The sequence below is a fragment of the Bubalus bubalis genome, chromosome 1 (genome assembly GCF_019923935.1).
Source record: "Bubalus bubalis isolate 160015118507 breed Murrah chromosome 1, NDDB_SH_1, whole genome shotgun sequence".
Taxonomy (NCBI): Eukaryota; Metazoa; Chordata; class Mammalia; order Artiodactyla; family Bovidae; genus Bubalus; species Bubalus bubalis.
Genome location: NC_059157.1, coordinates 28,659,860 through 28,686,265, shown reverse-complemented (window position 1 = coordinate 28,686,265; position 26,406 = coordinate 28,659,860). Strand labels below are relative to the sequence as shown.

The window sequence follows — 26,406 nt, the reverse complement described above, 5'->3', positions numbered from 1 at the left end:
GTGTGGTACCCATTGTCTAATAAAAAAAAGTTTCAAGAATTGAAGCCTCTAACTTCCATAATCAAAAGCCCATGAGGAACCACAAGGCCCTCCCTTCTGAGCATGTGGCATTTTGATGTGGTCATTCCATCATGCTTGCCCCGACATGGGCATGTTCATTTGAGGATTATTCAGACATTGCATTTTTTGCATGGAGTACATGATATTTATGCAGATGTCATGATGAAAAATAGAAAACCACTAAACTTTTCACTACAAAGCATTATCAAATTTTGTGTGAAACATACAGGCTCCTCCAATCTCTGATTCTCAACTAGAACCTAAGCTCCAACTTCTCCCTGAGTGATACTCTATCTTAGAGAATCAAAATGCCTTATGGCCGGAAGGGTACCTGAAAAATAGTGGGCACTGGCTGATGACTTTTAAAGGACTGAATGGATGATAACTAGAATTTTTACTTTCCATACTGACTCCCCACACCCACTCTGGAAGGCAGGACTTTTTTCTTCCTTTTTAAATATGATGGTGTGCCTAGTTCTCAAAACAGATCTACATCTAATGGATGGGTTAATAATTATTGCAGTTGTTAAAGTGAATGACTGAGGCTGTTCAATCTAACACAATAGACATTTATTGAAGACATACCACATTTTCATATGATATGTGTTTGCCTTTTAAGAAAGGTTATCGAGTATGCATAGTACAAAGAATAAAAATAATGAGGACTAAGGCAAAGGGGAAATCTGTATAAAAAAAAATAGCCTCTGCATTGGCCCCCAAGGACCTCACCTCTTTGTCTCCACGCTTTTGTGCAATTCCGTCCCTTCGAATGTAAGCTGGACCTGGTGGCTTCCTTTTAATTGAATAGAATGTACCAGAAGTGATCACTTCTGAGATTAGGTTCCAAAAAGACAGTAATTTACATCTTCTCTGTTGCTTTCTCAGTCTGCCATGAATGTGAGCTGACCTGTGATCAAGGCACTTCAGCAAGGAACTGAGTGAGTCCTCTGACCAACGATGAGAAACTAAGGACTTCAGTCCAACATCCTGTGAAAAGTCACATCCTATCAGCAACCAGGTAAGTGATTCCAAGAAAGCAGATGCTCCTTTCCTTAAGCCCTTAGTGGAGAAGACAGCCCTGGCCAAAATTTGATCACAGACATGTATGAGACCTTGGAACAGAGACACTCAGCTAAGCTGCACCCACAGAAACTACCAGGTAATAAATGTTTATTGCTTTCTAAGCCCTAATGATAGGGCTTAATTAGATAATTAATTATGCAGCAATAAGAAACTAATACATTCAGAAATAAAATTAAGACATCAGTACGTATATTGTATTGTGTAAGTTAATGGAGAGCCAAAGCAGAGAGGGATACCACTATTTACAAGAAATAATATCCAGACAATAAATATGACTCAATTGTTTATAAGAATCATTGCTCTCCTACATGTTGAAGTCAGAAGAAATATTTCCCATTAGTCCTTTTTAGGTGATCCCTGGTGATATCTTTAATATCATCACTACAATGAATAAATAGTGATCCATAGATTTACTCTCAGTAGATAACATCTCTAAGTGTATGTCAATGGCAGAGTGCTGAAGCTTTGTTTGTGAGTATTTTTCTAAGAGGCAACAAAAATAGTGTAAAATACATATTATTTTGATGGTCAGGGTTGATCTTAGAAAATTTAGAATATGCAGATATATGTATGAATTCTAGCTCTTTTCTTACTAAGAATTGGAGAGTGTAAGCTTTAAGGTTGTAATCAAAGCAAGAACCAAAAGTAAAGATATTTTGTCTTGCAATTTTAATGGTTTTTTAAAAATTTATTTTATTGAAGTATGGTTGATTGACAGTGTTGTGTTAGTTTCTGGTGTACGGCAAAGTGATTCAGCTTCATATATATATTTTTTTCTTTTTTTTTCATTATGATTTATTACAGGATATTGAGTATAGTTCCCTGTGCTCTACAGTAGGACCTTGTTGTTTATCTGTCCAGTGTATAATAATTTGTATCCGATAACTCCAAACTCCCAATCCCTCCTGCCCTCACCTGTCTGCCACCAGCAACCACAAGTCTCTATGCCTGTGATTCTGTTACTGTTTCTTAGATAAGTTCTTTTGTGTCATATTTCAGATTCCACATATAAGTGACATCACATGGTATTTATCTTTCTCTTTCTGACTTACTTTGCTTAGTATGATCATCACTAGATCCATCCATGTCGTGTTGCAATTTTAAAAGATCCAAAAAATTTTTAAAAATCAATAGGGTAGAGGGTAGAATCAAGGTCCTTTTAATAAAATTAAGTACAATGGTTAAAACTTTTGTAGTAAAATGTAGTCAAGCTACATTAGAAAGAAGTTGTTAAAAGTGAGGGTAAGACAAGTCGTCTCCTCCTCCAGCAGCTGTTCAGGCCAAAGTCAACGACCAGTTACAAGGCATAAGCTTGTCTGTGAAACAGCCCATGGATGGTGACCAGAGCCTTCTGGTCCTCAGAGTCTCAGTGTACTAAGTTCCTCTCTGTGCACCTGCTCACTTTATCCTGAGCTAGGAAATAACTCTACAAGGTGTCCAGAAATGAAGAGCATCTGTTTTCCTTTGCTCACTGGTAGCATGTATTCTCTCAGAAGGACAATCTATGCCGTTTCAAACAAACAGGATCCTGTATTCCACGTGTTATTAATGACTAGGTCATAATTTTTTTGATTAAGTTTTATTGACTTGATTCTTTTTCCTTTTAATCCCCTTTAATTTTCTACAAATATTATTTCTGTCATATTTATATCCTTGATATAATTGTTCTCCTGGAGACCTTTAAAAACACACTTTCCACTTATGCAGCCTTCTAACCGAGCAAAAATCTCATTTTCTGCTCTGTCTTTCCCCCGATTTGATCAAAAGGAACATGAAATTGTGGGGATGTATGCAGGGAGATTTGTCAGTCTTTTCTTATTTACTTCGACCGTGAGGTATAAATTGAATTTGGGGCCCTCTCTTCAAGAATACACTATTTACTATCAAATAAGTTGATGTTAGTGGATCGGATATGGGTAAGGTTTTCTATGATAAATAACCTTGTAAGGTGGGTTAGAGTGCTTCGGGGTTCTGGAATAATGGCTTGCTTTCTTTCATGTGTAAACATGGCTTTTGTTTCTATCTCCTTTGAACACCCTTGGTCTGCTGGAGAGTCAGTATACTTTTTATGTAAAACTGAATGATCAGAGGACAGCTGAATCACTTATTACTGCCATTTTAACAGACACAGCAGATGATCACATATTGGCTCAGTGATTGTGATCATTATTGATTGTGAAGATAGACTACAAGAAGCAGTTAATCCTGTTATGCCTGCTTCTTGGTTGAACTCACATGACTTTACTCATTGGTAATTGTGGCTTGCCCAAGTTTGAGGCGTGATTAAAACTTGGAAACTGAGATGATAATGAAAACCATTTTAAAATAGGAATGTGGCATATGTTAATGTAAATCAGCCATCCAAATTTCTTAATGAACTCATTCAGTACTTAGATAATTATTCAGATATGGAAATGGTGGAGCCATCTGATAATACCTCAAATGCATTAGAGCATCCATATATGTGGAATAGATTATTATCCAAAATAATTAAAATTCAGCTGCAATTATAGAATGAACATATTACCTCCTATATCTCAGCACTGTTACATTTCTTTTTTAAAGTGGGACTTATTTATTTAGTGATGACTCTGTGATATTCAATTATTTGCTGTGGGGCTTCTCATCATTGCTATGAATTAACGAAACGGCTCTGTTGTCCTTAGTAATCAGCTGAGTAGGAAGTTAGGAAAAGACAACACATTCTGAGGGCTGCTCAGCACTGCCTTTATCTATCTTTAATATTTGTTAGCTAAATATGGAATTTTAATGCCCTCCCTAATTATCAAGGACTCTTTTGCTTAATGGGCATACCCCTCAGGCACCTTGGTTACTTGCACTCTATCTTTTCACCTTACTCTTTTGAGATGTGTTATTTATAAACTGGCACAATAGTCCACAAGCATTTCTATGGAAAAACAGAAAAAAAAAGCTTCACAATATTAAATAGCATCTGAGAGTTTTGAGCCTTCTCCTGGGCATCTTCCGGGCTTCCCTGATGCTCAGAGGGTAAAGAGTCTGCCTGCAATGTGGGAGACTCGGGTTCGATCCCTGGGTCAGGCAGATCCCCTGGAGAAGGAAATGGGCATCTTCAATGATATTGTCTCATTTGATCCTCCGGGAAGCACTTCAGAAATAGCTATAAGGGAGTGTGCTTTTTAAGGAGGAAATAGACTCGTTGGAGCATCCTATGTGTAGGTGGGTAAACTGAGATCAAACTTAGGTCTGGTTGTAAAGCCCACAGTTGTGACAAAGCAGCATGTTCTTTCATTTACCCTGCATTGGCTTAGATTTGGCCATCTCATCAGCATTTCTCTTCCGTTTTACTACTCGGCAAGTGACACTTAGAATTTTTCCAACCTTTACTTTGTCATGGAAGATCAGAGATGTTCAAGTGTATGTGCCTCTATTTTCCCTAAACTTTGTGAATATTATGTAAGCTAATTCTGTGGTAAACAAAATTCTTATGTTAATATCAATGGGCATTTTCAACCCAAGTACAAACATCGGAAATTTGAGCTACAATTAACCCTGCTGTGCTTCCCTGGTGGCTTGGATGGTAAAAATATGCCTGCAGTGTGGGAAACCTGGATTCAGTGCCTGAGTTGGGAAGATCCCCTGGAAGAGGGAATGGCAACCCATTCCAGTATTCTTGCCTGGAGAATCCCATGGATAGAGGAGCCTGGCAGGCTGTAATCCATGGGGTTGCAAAGAGTCAGACACTATTGAACGACTAGGCACAGCATGTGTCTACAATCCAAAATATACCACCAAGCTAGATAAAGACTTGTCATTTTGGTCAATTTCTCCATTGCCAATGTGATATTAATAATACCAACAGTAACTGCAATAATGCTTTACTGATTGTGAAATATAGTCTAGGCTTTCATCCACACAGAAACATTGCTAAGTAGGTTATGATTATCCAAGTTTTTCAAATGAGAGGCAATATGCTATGTCGTGGTTAAGAGATTCACCCAAAGTCTTACAGCTAGTAAGCAGCTGTGTTAAACTAATATTTTAAAACTTGCCCACCCCCGGTTAACATTATATATTTCCCTATTAGTTTTCTTCTAAAAACCTGCCCTTGGTATTACGTTTATCGCATTTGAGTTTTGTTTTACCAAGAGTTATCGTGGTGACTGCTGAAATGATTTTGAAATCAGTAGTAATTACTTATACAAAGAGGATTTTGAAAATACACAATTCTTCACCAAACATCTCATTGAGAAATTAAAGATCTCACTCCTGCTTTTCACATGAGGCGAGAACAGAGCCTTATGCATTATAATCTGCCTTTCCCTGTTGGTTCCCACTGTGTACCTTGAGAGAGTTACCTGTGGATGCCAAGACAAGTATTGTTCAGAAAATGCTTTACAGGTAGGGCTGTGTCTTCCACAAATCCCACTTATTAGCACATTGTGGTGCTACGCACATGCATAACTGACTCTGAGAATGATGAATTCAGATTAAAACAAATGAAAATGCCATCTGCTGCGTGGTTACATTATTAACATCACTATGATCAATAATCAGATATGGGGATCTATCTATAGCTTTCAAAAAAGACCTTGATTAAGCCCATGTATTAACTATGACAAGTCTGTAAATAGCCAAAACTTAAGCCAAACTGAAAATTACCATTCAAAAATCTTGAAAAGAGAACATTATAAGAGGTCTTATTTGACATGGGTAAAAATGGGAAAGATTGAAGGTGGGAGGAGAAGGGGACGACAGAGGATGAGATGGTTGGAAGGTATCACTAACTCAATGGAGATAAGTTTGGGTAAACTCTGGGAGTTGGTGATGGACAGGGAGGCCTGGCGTGCTGCAGTCCATGGGGTCACAAAGAGTCAGACATGAGTGACGAACTGAACTGAACTGAACTGAAAAAATAGTATTTTAGGTACAGAAGATACTGTTATCTAGAGGTCTTCTAAAACTTCAATTGCCTAATGCCTATGTATATATATATATTTACACATTATACATTTACATAATACATATTAGTTTCCCTGGTGGTTCAGACAGTAAAGAATCTGCCTGCAATACAGAAGACTTGGGTCTGATCCCTGGGTTGGGAAGATCCCTTGGAGAAGAGAATGACAACGTACTCCAGGATTCTTGCTGGAGAATTCCATGGACAGAAGAACCTGGTGGGCTCCAGTCCATGGAGTCACAAAGAGTTGGACATGACTGAGCAACTAACACTTTTACTTTTCATAATGCATGCACAAAAGTAGAAAGTACGAGTTGTAAGATAAAATATATTCCTTCTGCCCTTGTAATGGGTTGTAAAAACTGTAAAAATCCTGGAATTCTACATTGCATCATGGAGCCTAATCCAAACTTTCACCCCCATAAATCAGTTCATATAAAGTTAGTCAGCTATAATTTGGTATGTTTTGTCCTACTCTTACCCTGTTAGGTCACCCAAACGTTTTTCTAGCAAAGTTACAAACAGTAGATAAGTCTCTTATTTTATACATTCTCTAAACCATGATGTAAATGTTATTGGAGAAGAACATTCCTATTAATACCCTGTTTCACCCATACAACCCTTGTTGGCTGTGTATTTTGCCCTTCACAAAGAGATGGTACAGTCACAAACTGGAAGAAAGAAAGGCATTTGAATAGTATTTCTTTGTCAATTCATATTCGCCACTTCTAAATCACATCCTCTTATTTTTTGCTACGAGGATATAGACAGAGAGATACATGTAGGAAACAAGGAAACTCAAAAATGGAAAGGAAAGGGACAGAAGAGAGTGGAATGAAAACAGATCAGGCCATTTGTGAGGATGTTATCTAATCTGGGGTGGGGCAGCTGCTGCTGCTGCTGCTAAGTCGCTTCAGTCGTGTCCGACTCTGTGTGACGCCATAGATGGCAGCCCACCAGGCTCCCCCATCCCTGGGATTCTCCAGGCAAGAACACTGGAGTGGGTTGCCATTTCCTTCTCCAATGCATGAAAGAGAAAAGTGAAACTGAAGTCTCTCTCATGTCCGACTTTTTGCAACCCCATGGACTGCAGCCTACCAGACTCCTCCACCCATGGGATTTTCCAGGCAAGAGAACTGGAGTGGGGTGCCATCGCCTTCTCCGAGTGAAGCCACTTTTTGTCACTATTCTATCTCTTAATCGTGTCCAACTCGATGCACCCTCATGGACTGCAGCACGCCAGGCTTCACTGTCCTTCACCATCTCCCAGAGTTTGCTCAAACTCATGTCCATTGAGTCGGTGCTGCCATCCAACCATCTCATCCTCTGCCGTCCCCTTCTCTTTTTACCTTCAATTTTTCCCAGCATCAGAGTCTTTTCTGATGAGTCAGCTCTTCCCATCAGGTGGCCAAAGTATTGGAGCTTCAGCATCAGTCCTTCCAATGAATATTCAGGATTGATTTCCTTTAGGATGGACTGGTTTGATCTCCTTGCAGTCCAAAGGACTCTGGAGTCTTCTCCAGCACCACAATTCAAAAGCATTGATTCTTTGGTTCTCAGCCGTCTTTATAATGAGCTCTTATGTCTGTACATGACTACTGGGAAAGCCATAGCTTTGACTATACGGACCTTTGTCAGCAAAGCAGATGCCTCTGCTTTTTAATATGCTGTCTCAGTTTGTCATAACTTTTCTTCCAATGAGCTAATGTCTTTTAACTTCACGGCTGCAGTCACCATCTTCAGTGATTTTGGAGCCCAAGAAAATAAAGTCTGTCACTGTTTCCACCTTCTCGCCTTCTATTGGCCATGAAGTGATGGGACCAGATGCCAGCCAATTAGGTTACCTAAAGATCCCCCTTCTCTTTAGCAACCCTCAAAGAGATGATGGCTTTTTTCCAGCTGAGTGGGGAAGCCGGTTGTGTAAATTGCCCAAAGTGCTATTGAAATCCATCTCCTGGAGGATTCTGGAACATGTCTCTATTTGAAGAGTCTAATAATTGTGACGACGACAAGTATCACCTGCAGGACATTGAGTGATGATAGAAAACCGAAATTCAGGGTTTTGTGATTCACATACTGCAGAATACATGCCTCCTGGTTTTTTTTTTTCCTTCCAAGAAAACACCGCTTTGATATGTTCTGGCTGCAAAATTGGAAAGTGTGGCTTGTCTTGTTTTTGTTTTGATTTGGTTTCCCTAAAGAGAAATGATCCATAGATTCTTGTGGGGATAGAAAGTTGTCAGGCGAAGTGTGGATGTTCCTGTAAATCATCAGGCCCTTAATATTATTGGCATGTCTGACACTTCAGTGATATGTAGATTCCAAGGAGGGTTTACTCTTTCGTTTGCTCCAAGCTTCAGAAGGACAAAAATTACCAGGAAGTGGTGATAATAAACTTCACTGTCTTAAGATTCTTGTTTTTCTTAAAGATGAATAAAGCTCATGAAAATAATCCACATATTGATGTTCCTTACATCTTCATCATCTTCACTTAGCTATTTTGTGAGGCCGATTTATCTATCTTTGTATAATCATAGATATATTTCTCTCTGTTAGTCTTAGTCCTTTTGTGTTTTTATGTAGGATGAGTGGTGTTTTAAATTAAATTTTATTTGTTTATTTATTTATTTCTGGCTGTGCTTGGTCTTTGTGCTTTGCGTAGGCTTTCTCTAGTTGCAAGTGTGGGATACTCCCTAGATGTGGTATGTAGGCTGCTCGTTACGGTCGCTTCTCTTGGTGTGGAGCACAGGCTTTGGGGTGCGTGGGCTTCTGTAGTTGCGGCACGTGGACTCAGCAGTTGCAGCTCCCAGGTTGTAGGGCACAGGCTCAGTGGTCATGGCACACAGGCTTAGTTGCCCTGTAGTATGGGTCCCTTAACAGGGATTGACCCCGTGTCTCCTGCACTGGCAGGCAGATTCTTCACCACTGAACCACCACAGAAACCCTGTTAATCCTTTTGTTAATGATTGGAAAAAGGTCAACAAATAGGATTTTTGTTTTGTTTACTTAAATGCAGTTTTTAATGCAGCATAAATATATTTGACAAATACTACATTCATATACATGATTTTTTGCATGAATATCATCTTTAATGGCTGTTTTTAAATGTCCGTTGTTTCAATGAGATCTAAATGAGAAAATAAACCCCCCAAAATTGAGAATAGCGATGTTAAGACAAGTATTTACAGCCACTGAAATCATTATCTATGTGAGGAATTGGACAGAAAGGAGCAGAAGCCACTGAATGTGAAGTAGGAGGTTTCTGCAGTGGTTACATTTTATAATTTCCCTTTGACACCTGTCTAATTCCTAGAGCAAAGTAATTTTTGACTCATCACTGGCTAATTTGAATGTATTTTATGGTCTACATGAAGTAAAGTTGCCCAGGAATTTATAATCCAGAAAGCATTCTTAATACTTTGAAATCTCTTTGGAGTGATGTATGGTTATTTCATCCAAGATTACCCTCTTAACAGGAGAATGTTACCAAGTTAACTGTGCCAGAAAGAAAATGAGAGCTAATTCAGCCAAGTGATAAGAAACTTGGAATAAATAATTTTATTTTAATCTCAGGTCTTCTAAAATATTTTTAGAAAGACCTTGGAAAAAGTCATTTAGCGTGCTTTCACCTACTCATGAAATAGACTGCAATCATGGCTTCCCAGGTGGCACAGTGATAAAAAATCCTCCTGCTTATGCAGGAGATGCAAGAGACCTGGGTTTGATCCCTGGGTCTGGAAGATCCCCTGTAGGAGGAAATGGCAAACCACTCCAGTAATCTTGCCCAGAAAATCCCATGGGCGTCTCAAAAGTGTCAGACACTTCTGAGTGACTAAACAACAATAATGCTTTATTTACGGCATAGAATTTTGTGAGATCCAGAAATATTAGAAATCAGGATGAAAATAAAAACTGGTGCATGTCTTATACCTTACAAAGTTAGACTTTGTTGAAAACTAAGTAGGAAATTAATTTTAAGTTTCCCCCCTTTGTATTACATGTGGATTTGTGGTTATGAAACAGTCATAAACTTTTAGAGCTGGAAAGATCTTAGGAATAATCTGTTTTACACATGAGAGAATTAAGATCGAAACAAGTAAAATGGCACACCCAAATCCCCACATAGTTGAAATATACTCTAAGTAAGGTTGTTAACTTTCTGCTAATTCATTCTTTTTCGCACTCATATAAGACTGAAAATGATGATCACACACTATCTGTCTTCTCTGAACATTTTCCTCTCCAGCCTAATATCTGGAGTTTAATGTGGCAGAAGCTTTTGTGTTCTTATGTGACAATGCTCCCCTGATGGTAGTCAGTTGGTCTAGGGATGATGATGATGGTGATGATGGTGATGTTAAAAATAGCCATCACTTGTTCATGGCTTGCCACAAGCCATACACTCTTTGAGGCCCTTAAAATGCATAATTTTTTTCAATCCCCATAACACTTTGGGATGGCTATCTTTTCCAGATTTTCTAAATGGAGAGACTGAAATAGAGGTTAAGTAGTTTATCAAAGATCACACATCTGGCAAGGGGCAGTGTGGTTCTGGAATCTGTGCACTAAATAGAAGGCGCTAAGGGTGGTCACCACATGAGACTGCGTAGAGGGTGCACCTCAGAGCAGTATTGCAAAAATATGTCTTTTGCTTTCATTTATTTAACCAGTATTCACAACCACCTCCTCTGTGCCAGGCTCTAGACTCTTAGGCTTACAGTGAAGTGAAAGATGCTCAGTCATGTCCGACTCTTTGCGACCCCATGGACTGTACAGTCCATGGAATTCTCCAGGCCAGAATACTGGAGTGGGTAGCCGTTCCCTTCTCCGGGGATATTCCCAACCCAGGGATTGAACGCAGGTCTCCTGCATTGCAGGCAGATTCTTTACCAGCTGAGCCACAAGGGAAGATGTATTGAGGATTACAAGTAGGGAACAAAAAATTAAATATAGGTCCCATCCCGAGAGGACGTACATTCTCGTGGAGAGAAGCAGAAAGTAGAGAAACAAACAAGTATGATAGTCCTAAGTGCTCTGTGTTGTGATGTGCAGTGCCACAGAGCTGATCTTTGGGAAACATGGAGATTGAAGCTTGGATGGTGAGACGAGCCAGCCACTTGAAGATTTAGGGCAGAGTGTTCTGTGGCCTGTGGCAGAGGGCAGAAAGGCACTTGTTGCATTGGAGGGACAGAAAGCAGACCCCAGTAGCTGTGGATAAAGCGGACCCCACGAGCTGGAAGGAGAGTTGGGGGCAGTGAGCGTGGAGAGGGTTGGCTGGGCTAACAGATTTGGACTGCACTCCAGGTTCACGTGACCACCTGCTATTTGACATTGCCATCTCGATGTCTAAGAGCGAGCTCAAATCTAGCATGGGCAAACTCACTGATTCTTTTATCCCCAAGTTTATTTCTTCTCCTATCTTTTCATCCACACAGTTGCTCAAGACTGAAGCCTATAAATTATTCTTGGTATTTCTTTTGCCCTCAGTTTCCACACTCAATCCAGCACAGAGTTTTGTAAATTTTATCTCCACAATTATCTGGTATTGATCCACTTTTCACCTTTACTGAGATCTTTGTGTTTCTCATCACCATCATTACAGTATGGAATGCAAAGACCTTCTAATTGGTGTTCTGGTTTCTACTTTTGCCCCAATTAATAATTTTTAACAAGTAAGACAGCATGATTTTTCAGTAACCAGCAAATCACATTTTATTCCTGATCAAAAATCTTTCAGTGACTTCTATTACCAGCAGGTTCAAATGAATCAAATTAAAATCCTTCACCATAACCTGCAAGGCACCTGTTTTCTCCCCATCTTCATCTCTGTTTTGCTCCTTCTCATTCACTGCATTCTAGCCAACAGGTACTGACTGTCTTATACCATTGTCTGATCACATTCTTGCCAAGGCCTCTTCATGACACGCAGTCTAAAGTAATTCATTCCTGGGCACTTTTTAAAGCATTATTACCTTGTCTTGTTTTCCTAGAAATCTTTGATCATACTTGAAATTATTTTGTTTACACAAGTACACAAGAGGGGGCACCTGTTTAGTTTCAGCACTGTATCCTAGCACCTAGAACTCTCAGCACAATGTAGAGACTCAGTAAATATTTATTCAATATATGATGCCTTATCTCTTCAATTCTTCAACCCTGTGTTTCTTATTATGCTGTTAGCCTGAACAATGAAGTCCCAGGAATTGGTCAGGGAAAGACTGATATGTCCTCTATAGGCAGAAGATAAGAATAGCCTATGATTATATTAATATTGTATGCCAGTAATTAATAATAAACCCATTTTGAGTTTTCTGATGTGCTTTGGTGTATCATCCAATTTAACCTGCCAGCCACCTTGGAATGTGTATTATAATAATGTTTTTTATAATGTTGTTTTCCTTTCTGTCATCTCCTCCTCATGGGAGCAGCCTTTCCTTATTCTGCAGTTACTCCGCAGAAATCTTGTGATTGGGTGGAATTGATCTGCTCCCCAGGACCAAATGCTGGCTGAACCCATGGCCTGGACGATCATAATTACTTTTCTTCTTGAAACCACAATTGGTTCAGGGCTGGTCACATGACCCAAGCATGACTAATTGCACTGCTCTGGGAAAGTTGCTATTTTTTTGTTTCTCTGTCAGTTCCAGAATTACATAAGTCCTCTCAACTCATGGTACAAAAAAAAGACAAAACAGAAAGAATGAGCCAGCAACTTTCCCACCATGTATATAGGCACTAGCTCCTGGCTGGGAATGAAGCCAACATGAAGAAAACAGTCACTAGCAGTGGAGAGAGAGAGAAAGAACCATTATTTGAGCTAATGGACACGGCTCAAGTAAGTTAGCACTTAGCATCTTAACACTCTGGGTAACCTGCCATAATAAATTCCTTTCTGCACTGAAACTAACTTGAATTGCATTTCTAAAGCTTGCATCCTATGAAATCTTAACTAAGTCAATTATTTTTCTCATTTTACAATGTGATATAGCTCAGAGAGAAATTAAGAAATTTGCCAGAAAGAAAAACTTTGAGGAAGCCTCTCTCACTTCAGGTCCTGTGCTCTTACTTATCAGTAGATCAGCACCCTCAGGAAATCTTCATGGATTATTCCATGAAGTTTCATCTTCATGAAATACTCCTTTCAAAATTTTACTCTAATGGCAAATAGAATAGATCTGATATGGACTAACATTACAATTGTTTTGATGATTTTTTTTCTCCTGTAAATAAAATATTTCGGCATTTTCTTTCTTTGGTGTATATCCAAGTTTCCACATAGGGGAAAAAACACATTACATTAGCATAATGCTTTGAATTTTATTTTTGTTCTGGTTTTCTAAAAACTTATTTTTTAGTAACTGGAATGAAGCTCAGCTAAGTGATGAAATTGAAAGCAATTGAAAATTATGTAGAATTATATAGATGTCAAGGGAAAGGTTCATAACACTCGGAAATTGATACAATTAAAGTAAAGGTGTAAAACTGATTACCAAGAGAGTGAACCATCTTTTATGAAAGTAAAATATAAAAAAATTATCCTCTCCTATATTGGTTGCATTTTGAATTACACAGAATGGACATGAAAGGCTAATGGACTAATGGGTAGAAAAAAAGAAAGATATGTTCTCATTTCACACTGTTGGTATTTCAGAATGCATAGTCAAACTTCACATTCGCAAATGCAGAAATGAGAATGAACAAACTCAACTATTCTTTGACTTATAGGAAAGATTGACTGAATCCAAAGGTTATGAATGCTGAATTGCACATTAGCAGCCTCCTCATATATCATTTTGCTTTTTTATAGATGGTTACACTATTCCATTAATTAAATCAGAAAATTTACTCATCTTAGATTCTTTCCTCTTTTCAGTTCACTTTCCCCGTCATTACCATTTCAACTTACTTTTGTCTAATACATTGCTTTTTTCAGCTTTATTGAGATATAACTGACAATATTTAAGGTATTTAAGTGTACTATGTGATGGTTTTATATACTTATACATTGTGAAAGGATTCCCCCCATTAACACAGTCATCACCTCATTTGTTTGCTTACCCTCTTTCCCCATTTTTGCTGAGAACATTTCATCTCCACCCTTTTAGCAAATTTCAATTATGAAATAGAGTGTTACCAGCTGAAATCCTCATATTTTATATATTAGGTCCTTCAGTTCAGTTCAGTGGCTCAGTCGTGTCTGACTCTTAGATCTTTTTCATCTTATAAATGAAAGTTTGTAGCCTTTAACCAACAGGTCTGTATTTCCCTCATCCTCTAGTGGTTCTTAACTGGTCACTGCTCTTGTTCAGTATCTCTTGCTCCATCACTGTCTCATCCTCTTATTAGGCTTAATAGGCTCTGTCTGTTACAATCCAGCCTCCATATAGCAGAGAGATTATTTAAAAGCACAGAACTGACTATGTCACAGTTAATTCCTATTAAGTGTCCTGAATTCCTATTATTTAAAACATAAAGTTTAAAAATAAGGTTGCTCGAAAGTATCTGTTAGGCACCCTACTTGGAGATGGAATACAAAGTAGAATAAGATGGGAGCCTTCCCCTAAAGGAATATGAATATGGATATATGATTGGGGAGGTAGAAAGTCAGCCAAAAGCAGATCATTTCAATATAACATGGAACGTGTTATAGAGGGAACCCAGAGTGTCATGGGGCTCAAGGGAGGAAGACTTAACATAGCCTAAGTTTTCAGGGAAGTTTCCTGGTGGGATTATCCCTGAGTTGAGGCTTAATAGATCATGCAGGCTTAGAGGGAAGGGAAGCATAGGTGATTATCCAGACAGATATAGGAGCAGGAGAAAATGTATCGAAGGGTTTTTGTTGTTCAATCACCAAGTTGTGTCTGATTCTTCACAACCCCATGGACTGTAGCATGCCAGGCTTCCTATCCCTCGCCATCTCCTGGAGTTTATCCAAGTTCATGTCCACTGCATTGGTGATGCCATCCAACCATCTCATTCTCTGTTGCCCTTTTCTGCTTCTACATACCCTCTAATAGGGTGTGACATGGCACTTCTCAATAACTGCGAGGTAGGAAATAGAGGTTCAGAAGGGTGGAAAAGAAGATAAGAAAGAGGTGTCATGAGTATACAACTTATAACCATTCAAGAACATTGATTGAGTGCCTTTCTGACCACCAGGCACTCTGTGGATACAGAGTAAATCTGAGAAAAGCTGTCTCAGCTCTCTTGGAGCTCACATTGTACACATTAGGAGTCAAAAAAAAAAAAATACAAAAGCAAGTGTACGTTCTGATGGGTGCTCTGAAGGGAAACACAAATGGCTGATAGAAAAAAGTGAGAGAGCAGACATATTCAGACTTTCTGATCAGGTCCCACTTAAATATGAAAAGGAACTGACGCTTACAAAGTTGGAGGAAAGAGTCTCATTGCAAAGGACCTGAAGTAGGAAAGAGCTTGGCTTCTTTGAAGAACTTAAAAGAAGACCACCATGGTTATAGCAAGCAAGGGTGGCCCGGTGGCTAAAAATGAGATTGACGAGATAGGGAGGGACCTCCTTGGCAAAGCCCTCTGTGTCTTGGTGAATTATATGATTTTTATTTTAAGTTTAATGGGAAACCTTTAGATGGTCTAAAACAAGCAAGAATATAGCATGAGTTGGAGTTTGGCTGCATTTCTTGAGTAATGGGTAACTGATAGTAGGTTCTAATTAGGAAAACTTATAGTCCTGTTAAAGCTGAGTCATTTTAGTGTTGGATAAAGAGTGGAATAAATGTGAAAAATGATGGAGGGAAAAGATCTTGACTGGAAGGATATTGTAGTCATGAAAGCCACAGATGATGAGGCTGGTATTTGTATACAGGAAAGAAAAACTTTAAGATATACGTAGGAATAAAATCCCCAGAATATTGTAAGGGAGGGTATAATAGTAGAGATGAAGTAGTCTAGCATGATATGGTGATTATGAGCTGATACTGGAGAACACAAACAATAGGGAAGGTTTGGAGGCGATCCTTCCATTATTTATTGGATTTTTAGAGTCTGATATACTGTAGGATGGCCAAGTGAAAGTTGGCTAAATAAAGAAATCTAAAACAAAGGAAGACCAAGCCAGAGAGACCAATTTCAGAGTCCTTATCGGATGGATATTTATCATTTCAAACCATGCGTGAATGTGAAATTACTCATGAACAGTGTGAAGAATGAGAAGAAAATAGAATAAAGGCTGAATCCTGAAGAATATCAACATTAAATGGTAGACAGAGAAATATCCTACGATAGAGAATGAATGGTTAAAAAAAAAGAACTCAGGTGATGCCAAGATACTAAAAAGCATAGAGTACATGTATGAGATTAACAAATGCAGCAGAAGACCTCACTGAGGTAATTTTAAAATGTCCCCTAGAGTTGACAACAACAGGGTCAGCAATGATGTTTGTCTTGACACAGGAGGTGTTCACTGGTGGAGCAGAATCCCAGTTACAGTGCTATTGGGAGTAAAGCAATTATACGGATCAATCTTCAGAAGTAAAGAGTAGGAAAGAGAGCTTGGTGGCTGGTGAAGATCATTCAGATGTTTTATTTTTTTAGTTATGCAAAATACATGAGGCTGTTCAAACACTAAAGAGAAAATACAAGAAAAAGGAGAGATTGATGCCGAAGGAGTCAGTTCATTAAGCATGATCCCAGGGAAGAGGTAAAGAACTGAGATGAACGTCTCTAGGTGGAACGGCAGAGGAGTCTGATCTGGAGGTAGAAGTTAATCAGAGAGCAGCATCAAGGGGATAGCCATCCAAACTCCTCAACGTGGATCCAAGAACCTTTACAAGCTGTCCCGGGTCTACCTTCCAGTATCACTTTTCACCACTCTGTCTTCTGAAAAATTTCACCCCTTTCCTTATCTTCACAATCTGCTTTAACCACCAGAGAACTCAGACTCCAGAAAATATCATGCCTTCATTATGCTGTATTCTTCTCCTTGTTTCTACTAACTGCCCCCACCCCTATTTCTACTTGTCCTGTGTGCTGTGCTTAGTTGCTCAGTCATGTCTGACTCTTTGCGACCCCATGGACTGTAACTCTCCAGGCTCCTCTGTCCATGGGGATTCTCCAGGCAAGAATACTGCAGTGAGTTGCCTGCCCTCCTCCAGGGGATCTTCCCAACCCAGGGATTGAACCCAGGTTTCCAGCACTGCAGGTGGATTCTTTATCATCTGAGCCATGAAGGAAGCTCTACTTACCCTAGCTTTGTCTATTACCCATTTTTTCCCACCCAAAGTTCACATGAAGAAATATCCCAATCAAGCTTCAAATCTCATAAAAATATCCCCCAAATTGCTCAATTGATACTTCATTTCCCACATTCTCAAATATCTGTAGACTATGCTTTCTCATGCTGCATACCTGGGTAAAATGGAATTTCCATGAGACGGAGAGTTATTCCTTCTTTATCTCTGATCCCTTGATGTCTAATGGAATCCCTGGGACATAGTGCTCCTGACATTTTGTTGAATGGCTGGATGAATATCCGCAGCATCCATGTTAAGGATAGAAGCCTCCTATCTCCTCTTAAAATTATTCCTCTAATTATTTAGACATATTCTATAGCTTGAAACTTTAAGACAGTCTTAGTAATATTCATGTCCCCTTGGAAGTCTTGATGATGCTCTTTTGTATCTTCTCATATTACTTCATGACTTGGAGCTGAATAATAACAGCCATGTATGTGTACTTAATAAAATATGCAAATAGTTTATATCATTATCTTTCAGCCTACAAACAAGAATGAATAATTGTTACATTTAATGTATTTGGTTGCATATCTTTCTTCAAATGACTCTTTGCCTCCAAATTAATTATATATCTCATTACTCCATTCATTCATCAAACATTTTTAGCCAGGCATACACATATCAGGAAGAACAGACCTTCCTTGTTAGGCATTAAATCCTCAGGCCTTATTCATCTTATAGATGAAAGTTTCTACCCTTTTCCAACCTTCTCCTATTTTCCCTACACCCGCTTCCCAGGACAACCAGTTTTCTATTGTCGTGTTTTACGTTTGACATTTTTCCTTAGATTCTACATATGAGTGATCCCATGCGGTATTTGTCTTTATCTGGCTAATTTCACTTAGGATAATGGCCTCAAGGCCCATCCATGTTGTCACAAATATCAGGATTTCCTTCCATTCTCATGGCTGAGTAATAGCCTGCTGTATGTATATACCACATGTTTTGTCTGTTTATCTGTTCATGGACACATGGTGACTGTAGCTGATAACTTGGTATTGTATAATTGAAAAGAACATGCAGTCCGGTAGACAGCACTAGGGAAGAAGGTTGAAGTTGTTCTGCTTAGTAGAACGTTTGCCTACCAAGTAAAGGATTCCAACCTTAGATCATTGGCCTGAAATTTCTTTTTTGGGGCAGCTTACCCAGTTGATTGGGAGTTCTGCCTGGAGTTTCCTGATTCCCGGTTTAGTTGTTGTGGAGAAGGCCTGTGAAACTTGGGCTATGGCAGGATATCCTGGAGGGGAGTTGATATTTCTATGTGGTTTTGCAGAGTACGGTCAGCTCTCCATATCTGAGGGTTCTACATTCAGTTAACTGCAGATCAAAAATGTTTGAAAAAAATTCCAGAAAATTCCAAAGAGGGAAACTTGAATTTGCTACATGCTAGCAACTATTTGTGGCTTCCCAGGTGGCTCAGTTGTAAAAAATCTGCATGCACTGCAAGAGACATGGGTTCAGTCCTTGGGTAAGAAAGATCCCCTGGAGGAGGAAATGGCAACCCACTCCAGTATTCTTGCCTGGCAAATCCCATGGACAGAGGAGCCTGGTGGGCTACAGCCCGTGGGGTCCCAAAAGAGTCAGACAGGACTTAGGGACTAAGCAACAATAACAGCAACTCTTTACATACCATTTGCATTGTATTAGGTATTATAAGTAATCTACAGATGATTCAAAGAACGTGTATAGGTTATATGCAAATATATGCCATTTTATATAAGGGACTTGAGTAGCTCAGATTTTGGTATTCCCTGGAGTCCTGGAACCAATTCCTTGCAGATATTGAGAGAGGATTGTATCCTACTTACAGGGAAGAGAATAGGCCTGAATTCAACACTCTAAGTCCTGCAAGAGAGGAGTTAAGGTTCTTGCCCCTCTACCCATCACCCTTTGTTGTTTTTTGTCAAGTGGATTAAATACAAATCTGATTGGCCACATTTATTTATTATTTGCTTTGAAAAGTGGAAGTGTTAGTCATTCAGTTGTGTGCTATCTTTGTGACCCCGTGGACTGAACAGAAGCTGAACAGGCTTCTCTGTCCCTGGTTAATTCTCCAGGCAAGAATATTGGAGTGGGTTGCCATTTTCTACTGCAAGGGATCTTCCCAACCCAGGGATCAAACTCAGGTCTCCTGCACTGCAGGCAGATTCTTTACTGTCTGAGCCACTAGGGAAGGCTGATTTATTAGCTTCCTATTTCTTAGAGTTGGCTGGATAAGAAAGCCAGCAGATATTAATATCTTTTCTCTTTTTTTAATGTTTTATTATTATTTATTTATTTGACTGTGCCAGCTCTTAGTTGTGGCACACAAGGTCTTCAATCTTTCTTGCAGCACATGGGACCTTTAGTTGTGGCATGTGAACTCCCACTTGGGGCATATGGGATCCAGCCCCCGATCAGGGATGGAACCCCAGGCCCCCGCACGAGGAGCACAGAGTCTTAACCACTGGATCATCAGGGAAGTCTGTCTCTTCTTTTCTTTGTATGTAAACACTGGTTGCTTTAGTTTTTTGTGGCCATCTGGTGGTAAGAGTCATTCTTGGGAGGCAAATAGATTCCACTTGGGTCTAGTTTGAACCATCTGCTCAGTTCACTTTACCAAATAATAACTGGGTTTTCTAGTTTAGCCTAGTTAATAACTAAATAACCTTTTGACTTCCTTTTTATATCTGCCACTTAGATACCCCATTGGAGAAGGGATGGCTGGGTCATGACAAGACTCAAGTGTCCTTTGAAACTCTGGACAAAATCGTATCTTATTGCCCTTAAAAGAATCTCTATAGCCATATATGCTCCTCAATCAATAGGAAATAAGAAAATGATTCTCGGTTATAGATCTACGCACAATGATATAATTGCATAATCAGAACAACTAGACACATTCTACTTTTCATTTTTCAAATTGTTTCATGTTACTTGTGACTGATTTGATCATAATTTGCAATTTATATAGATTCTTCCCCTTTTTCTACTGCAGCAGACTTATAGACACGATGCATTTGAACTGCATGGAGACCAGGCCATGGTCCCAGAGATCTCCTTGCTTGTCAGAAGATAGAAACATTCATCTGAAAGCCTTTTAAGGCTTTCAAAGAATGGGAATCAATTATTTCTCTTCAGGGAGGAACTGGTAAAATTGGAGCAACTATTTTATTATATATAACAAAAGCTCTTGAATAGAGCTATTATCAGACTGTAGGAATAATTACCAGGGGAAATGCTAAGCTTCCTTCATTAAAGACGTGTAGGAATTATCTCGATTAGACAGAGTTCTTTCTGAAATAAACAGCATTACTTATATGTAATGCTGTGTGTTGCCTTTCAAAATACTATGCCACGTTAATTCTTCTATGATTATATTTGATTACTACATTTACCATAAAAACTATAACTTAAAAAACCTGTTTTTCTCCAATACATACAGTGATGGGAGCTTGTAACCTATGTATTCCGTTCCTAGTAGAGTTAATGATGACACCATTACCCGAAATGCTCAATAAACCAACTGTTTCATTATACTCATTACTCGATCAACTAAACTGCTAGCTTCACAAAATGTAAAGGTTTGTACATAAATGGAAAGAGACTATGGTGTCTAGATGTTTTAGCCTCTTTACCTCAATTAAGAAAAATCCTCATAGCCCCATACATTTCCGAAGAAAAAACTGTGTGTGTGTGTGTGTTTGAGGGAAGGGGGAGAAGAAGGCACAAAAGGATGACAGTCACTAACTTCTACAAATAATTTTTACTGTTTCAAAAATAAGAGGTCAGTTTGTTTCTGTAATAAAAATATACAAAACACACACTTCTGTTTTATCTTTGTTTTCTTGGAAAAGAATATACCTACCTTAATTTTCCTTTCATCTTTGAAATCCCTTTTTTTTCAGATAGTTGATCACATGGTAGGATTGTGTGGTGGCTTTGCAAATTTGCAGGTGGTTATTACAAATTGTGTACTTTATTTCAGTCCCAAACCTCAATTGATACATAATTTCTTGGGTTATTATTATTGGGCAACTTAGCATTTTCTGAAGAGTTGCTGCTTAACAACTATTTGGGTACATAATATGATAAAACATTTTCAGTAAGTTAGATAAGAATATAAATAGCGTTAACACAACAAGTTGCTCTCTGAACCTCTGCTGATTTTATGAGGTCCTTTGGTGTTCATAAGTAAAACACTATAGTGCCTATCAAAGATTCACTTGACTTTCTCCAATTTTCTTTTGCAAAAACTAAAACACTATTCATTTAAAGTATACTTTTACTTAATGTAATATTTGCCCAAATATAAAGTTTTTAAGCTTCAAATGTTGTATTACAACTGATATGACTGATAAATAAATATAAGTAATTCATGTGTATGCATTTGTATGTATACATATGATAAACTTACAAAACAATATTAAAAATATGAAGATTTTTGGTGCCCATCTGATGAGTAGGCACAGAGAGAAAAATGATTTCAGATAATATCTTTTCTAACACACTAAAGATTCAAACATGTACCCAAATCCAAATCAAGTATTTAGAATGTTGGAAGGAAAAACAGTCATTTGTTTTCTTACACTTGTACTCTATCCAGTTCAAGATTGGAAGCAAAAATTATAAACTACGGGGAAATTGCTATGTTGGGTCATGGCGTCTAACCCCAAATTACAGACCATCTTTATCCTGATCATCATCTCTTATTTACTAACTAAATTACTTCCAGAAGTCAAATCATTCTTCAGTAGTAGATGAGACACTTAGGAAGATGCATATAGCGTTTAGAACCCCTGAAAGAACCCCATGCCCTGGGTGGGGGTGTTTTACTCTGCTTTGCTGCTCTCTGGGGCTTCACCAGACATCTTGGATGTAACTACCCAACCGGAAGAGCTGTCATGGCCATGCTTCTGAATATACTCAGTGATAGGGTCTCTCCACTTTCTAGTTCTGCAATGCTGGGAGAATCTTAGTAGTCTTGGGTATAGTCTCGACTTTGTGCTCTGTATATTTACAGTAGTAGCAAGACTGTCTCTTATGACCACGTAATGATGTTAAACCAGTTCTGTAGCCTGGGTCTCTAAAAGTAAACTATGAGATAACATATTTTCTGAAGAGGAAGCATGGTTTTTGTGCTGCAGAGTTTTTCTCAAAATATACTTTTAGGTAACTGTACAAATGCCGTGTATTTGGATTGAAATAAGAAATATTCAATTGACAAATTCCAGGTGCTTATTTGCGGTCATGTCGATCTCTCCAAAAGTGAGGTTTTAATAAGAAAGACAGTTTTGAGGAATCATCTTCCTTTTTCTACCCTATTTTTCTCTGCATAGTAAAGTTTCATGAGTTTTTAGATGGAGATATATGGAGAGTTCTACAAAGATTTTGACTGTGATGTCATATGATAACATATTTTTACTTTCAAATATTATATTTTGATTGAAAAGTTACGGTCTAACATCCTTGTAGCTTGGCTTTTTCCTTTGTTTCTTTCTAATTCCCATCTTCCGTCAACGTGAAACATACCCAAAGGAGAGGAAATTGACATTAAGGTTTTCATTTTGTTCCAAGAATACCTTTCCTCTTTTTTTCCTTCCTCCCTTTCCTTCTTCCCTGGCTCCTTTCTTCCCTTCCTCCCTCCTCTTCTCTTTTCCCCTTTATCTTCTGTTTATTTTAATGTTCACAGGAGTAGAAAGCAAGCTCTCATGTCTGTATAAAGAATTCACATTTTCTAATGTTATGCTTGGGAAATAAATGGAACTTCTAAGGGTTAGACAGAGCTAAGGCTGAGCCTTTAAAACATGTGAAAATGAAGAGTGCTAATTAATTCTGTTCAGGTGTGTGTGTGTGTGTGTGTAGAAAATGGCTTTATAGAGTTCAGCCTATTTGCTGGGCTTTCTGATTGAGGTTTTTTTTTTTTTTTTCCCTTGCACATCAGGATGATAGTTTCAAACGTTCTTTTGCACCAATCAGTAACAGGCCACCACAATAAAATGAACCTTTGGTTTGCTTCATCTGACTGCCCCGTTTGCCTTCCCTCAGATGCCATCAACACGAAAACTGAAACACAGCCAACTCTGGGTCAAAACATACAGAATAATTCCTGTAATGAAAGGAAACATTCCCGTGTGCAGCTTGACTCTCTAACTTCCAATTTCTCTGGATCCACTCTAGCATTTTCTAGTGGTGAAAAGGCAGTTCTTGTTAGGTTCTTATCACCGGTGCCTGCGGAGTTAAGAGGCGAGGAAGAGGAATGCACTTTATGTGCCTCTCGAGTCCTGCGGTCTTGGAGGAAGGTTGCAGGTTACCAAGAGGCTGAGTTCAACACCTTGCTTTACCCTTTTCAAAAAATGCTGCCTTTAGTAGCGTGACTGCCGAGCCCTCAGGCAGTCAGCTGGTGCACCCTGGTTGAGCAAAGGTCATGAAGGGGTGAGTGGAGGATAGGAAAACCTTTTAATACATAGTTTATATACTTCAGATCACTAATCGGAGCTCTACAAATATATCAACATGAATATCTACCCCTGGGGCTATAATTCTGTTACTGAGTTTTCTGGTAAGGGCGGGAATCAAAAAATTAAGACTTTTTAAAAAATATACACCTGACTGATAGAAAAATGCATACGTGTGGCACATTGGTTTTGTATGTTTTAAGCTAAACAAAGAAAAATAAACTTGGTTCCATGTATGTCATCAAAAGAATAAATAAATTATCAAGAAAGTAAAAAAGCAACAGAGAAAAGAAATAGTCCAAGAAGGAAAGAAATGCTATATATATACAACCTACCCTTAACTTTATATTTGTGGCACATGTGGCTTCTTATAACATTATTTTGAAACTGTTCAGGTTATGTTAAAGCTGTCATATTTAAATAAAAGTTTTGAATTCCCTAATGTGACCACTTTTTAAAAAGCCCAAGGATATTCTGATGCTTCAGTAAAATTCCAATACTTTAATATGTCCCTCCATTTATGTAATTATTATATATTGTCTTGCTGGGGAATTCTTGTCAGTTTCCATTTTATATAAGAGAAAGTTACGTCTCACAGAGGTTTTAGCCTTTGGTCCTGGTTAATAGTCTTAGTAAAGAGTAGGCCCAGGGCTGAGGTAGTTCTCTTCATATCTCTGAAACTCTTTTGTATGTTTGGAATTTATTTTTTATTTTATTACAAACATTTTTTCCTTACAGTTTTATTGAGATTTAATAGCCATACATCACTGTATAAGTTTAAGGAATACAGCATAATGATATGACTTATCTACATCTTGAACGATGACCACAGTGAGTTTGGTGAACATCTCTCATCTCATATAGATACAAAAGAGAGGAAAAAGAAAAAAAAAAATCCCTCATGATGAGAACTCTTAGGGTTTACTCCTTTAACTTTTATATATAACCTACAGCATATATGTAATATATGAAAGTTACTCAATGGACATGAGTTTGAGCAAATTCCAGGAGATAGTGAAGGATAGGGAAGCCTGGTGAGCTGCAGTTCATGGGATCGCAGAGTTGGACACAACTTAGCAACTGGACAATAACATAACATACAGCAGTGTTGTTAAATAATACATTTAAAGATTTGAAATGATTTATATTTATCTTTATTAAAGATAAAGTATATTCATCATGTTGTACATTACATCCCTAGAGCTTATTTGTCTTATAACTGGAAGTTGGTACCTTTTGATGGCCTTCCTCCATCTCCCCATCCCTACCTCCGCCCACTTCTTTACCTTCTCTCCAACCCCCTGTCCCCCTCTGGCAACACTTGTTTGTTCTCTGACACTGTTTCCATTTTGTTACATTTGTTCATTTGTTTTGTTTACATTTCCACATATAGTGAAATCACATGCTCTTTGGCTTTGACATATTTTACTTAGTCCATGTTTAGAATTTGTTGATGAATACAACTGTCCTTTCTTTCTTTTCATTGTAACATTGCCACAGTGACCAGGAAAGAAGCAAATTGACTCAGAGCTCTTTAAGACTTTCTCCTTGACCACTGACCTGTGTGTCTCTGAGGTCCAGCAGAGACAGTGAGCTTCAGCAGCTCAACGAAATTGGAAGGATTATAAAGGGCTGTATCGGACATGGAGCAAGGAATCCACGGAGCATCAATTGGCTGCAACATGCCAATAAAGAGGGATCCAGTGCTTCTCTGACTCTGCCAGCATCTGCAGCCTCCTGTGCCCATGAGAGGTGTGTTAGACACATTGAACTTGGTTCAGCCTTTCTGCTCAGCTGGAAGCAAATTGTAACAGAGAGATACATACTGTGAGATGCATGACCTTCTACAGCAAGATGGTAAAGGTAAAAGGAGAGAAGTACTCTAGGCAGCTCATGGCTTTCAAAGGAATGCAAACTTTCTTTCAAATCCAACGTAAACTTTGGTATTTAATTCAAATTCACCCACTGACTCTAGTAAAAAAAAATATAACTGAATTGGTAATGGAGCAGAAATTAAAACTCATGACTTATGTTTTGTGCATTTTGCCAAGTTCACCAAATATCAGTGACTGTTTGGATTGAACCATTCTGTCCCTTCTGCTGCAAATTCTTGCATTTTGATTCTATGTAGGCATACCAGAAATAGAGGCAAAAATGAAAGAAAACAAAAATAATCACAAATTCAAAGGTACTAATATCGTCATCAAACGGAATTTCAAAACGTAGAAGCAAAAGAGAAATTCCTCCTCATTGTGTTCATATCTGTGCTGCTGCTGCTGCTAAGTTGCTTCAGTCGTGTCCGACTCTGTGCGACCCCATAGACGGCAGCCCACCAGGCTCCCCCGTCCCTGGGATTCTCCAGGCAAGAACACTGGAGTGGGTTGCCATTTTCTCCTCCAATGCATGAAAGTGAAAAGTCAAAGTGAAGTCGCTCAGTCGTGTCTGACTCTTAGCGACCTCATGGACTGCAGCCTACCAGACTCCTCCGTCCATGGGATTTTCCAGGCAAGAGTGCTGGAGTGGGGTGCCATTGCCTTCTTCGTCATATCTGTGCATAATATTCTAATTGAAACAAATTAAAACTGACAAACTATTTTAAAGAAGAATGAGACGGAAA

The 26,406-nt window shown here is 38.6% G+C and overlaps 1 long non-coding RNA gene across 1 annotated transcript in view; it reads left to right on the top strand.

Annotated features, from left to right (window-relative positions):
- Positions 1-26,127, top strand: part of LOC102390278 — a 131,037-nt gene extending 104,910 nt beyond the window's left edge. The window contains exons 3-4 of the long non-coding RNA XR_326983.4: positions 946-1,078; positions 25,290-26,127. This is a non-coding gene — a long non-coding RNA (uncharacterized LOC102390278). The remainder of the gene's footprint in view (positions 1-945; positions 1,079-25,289) is intronic.
- The last annotated feature ends 279 nt before the right edge of the window (positions 26,128-26,406 follow it).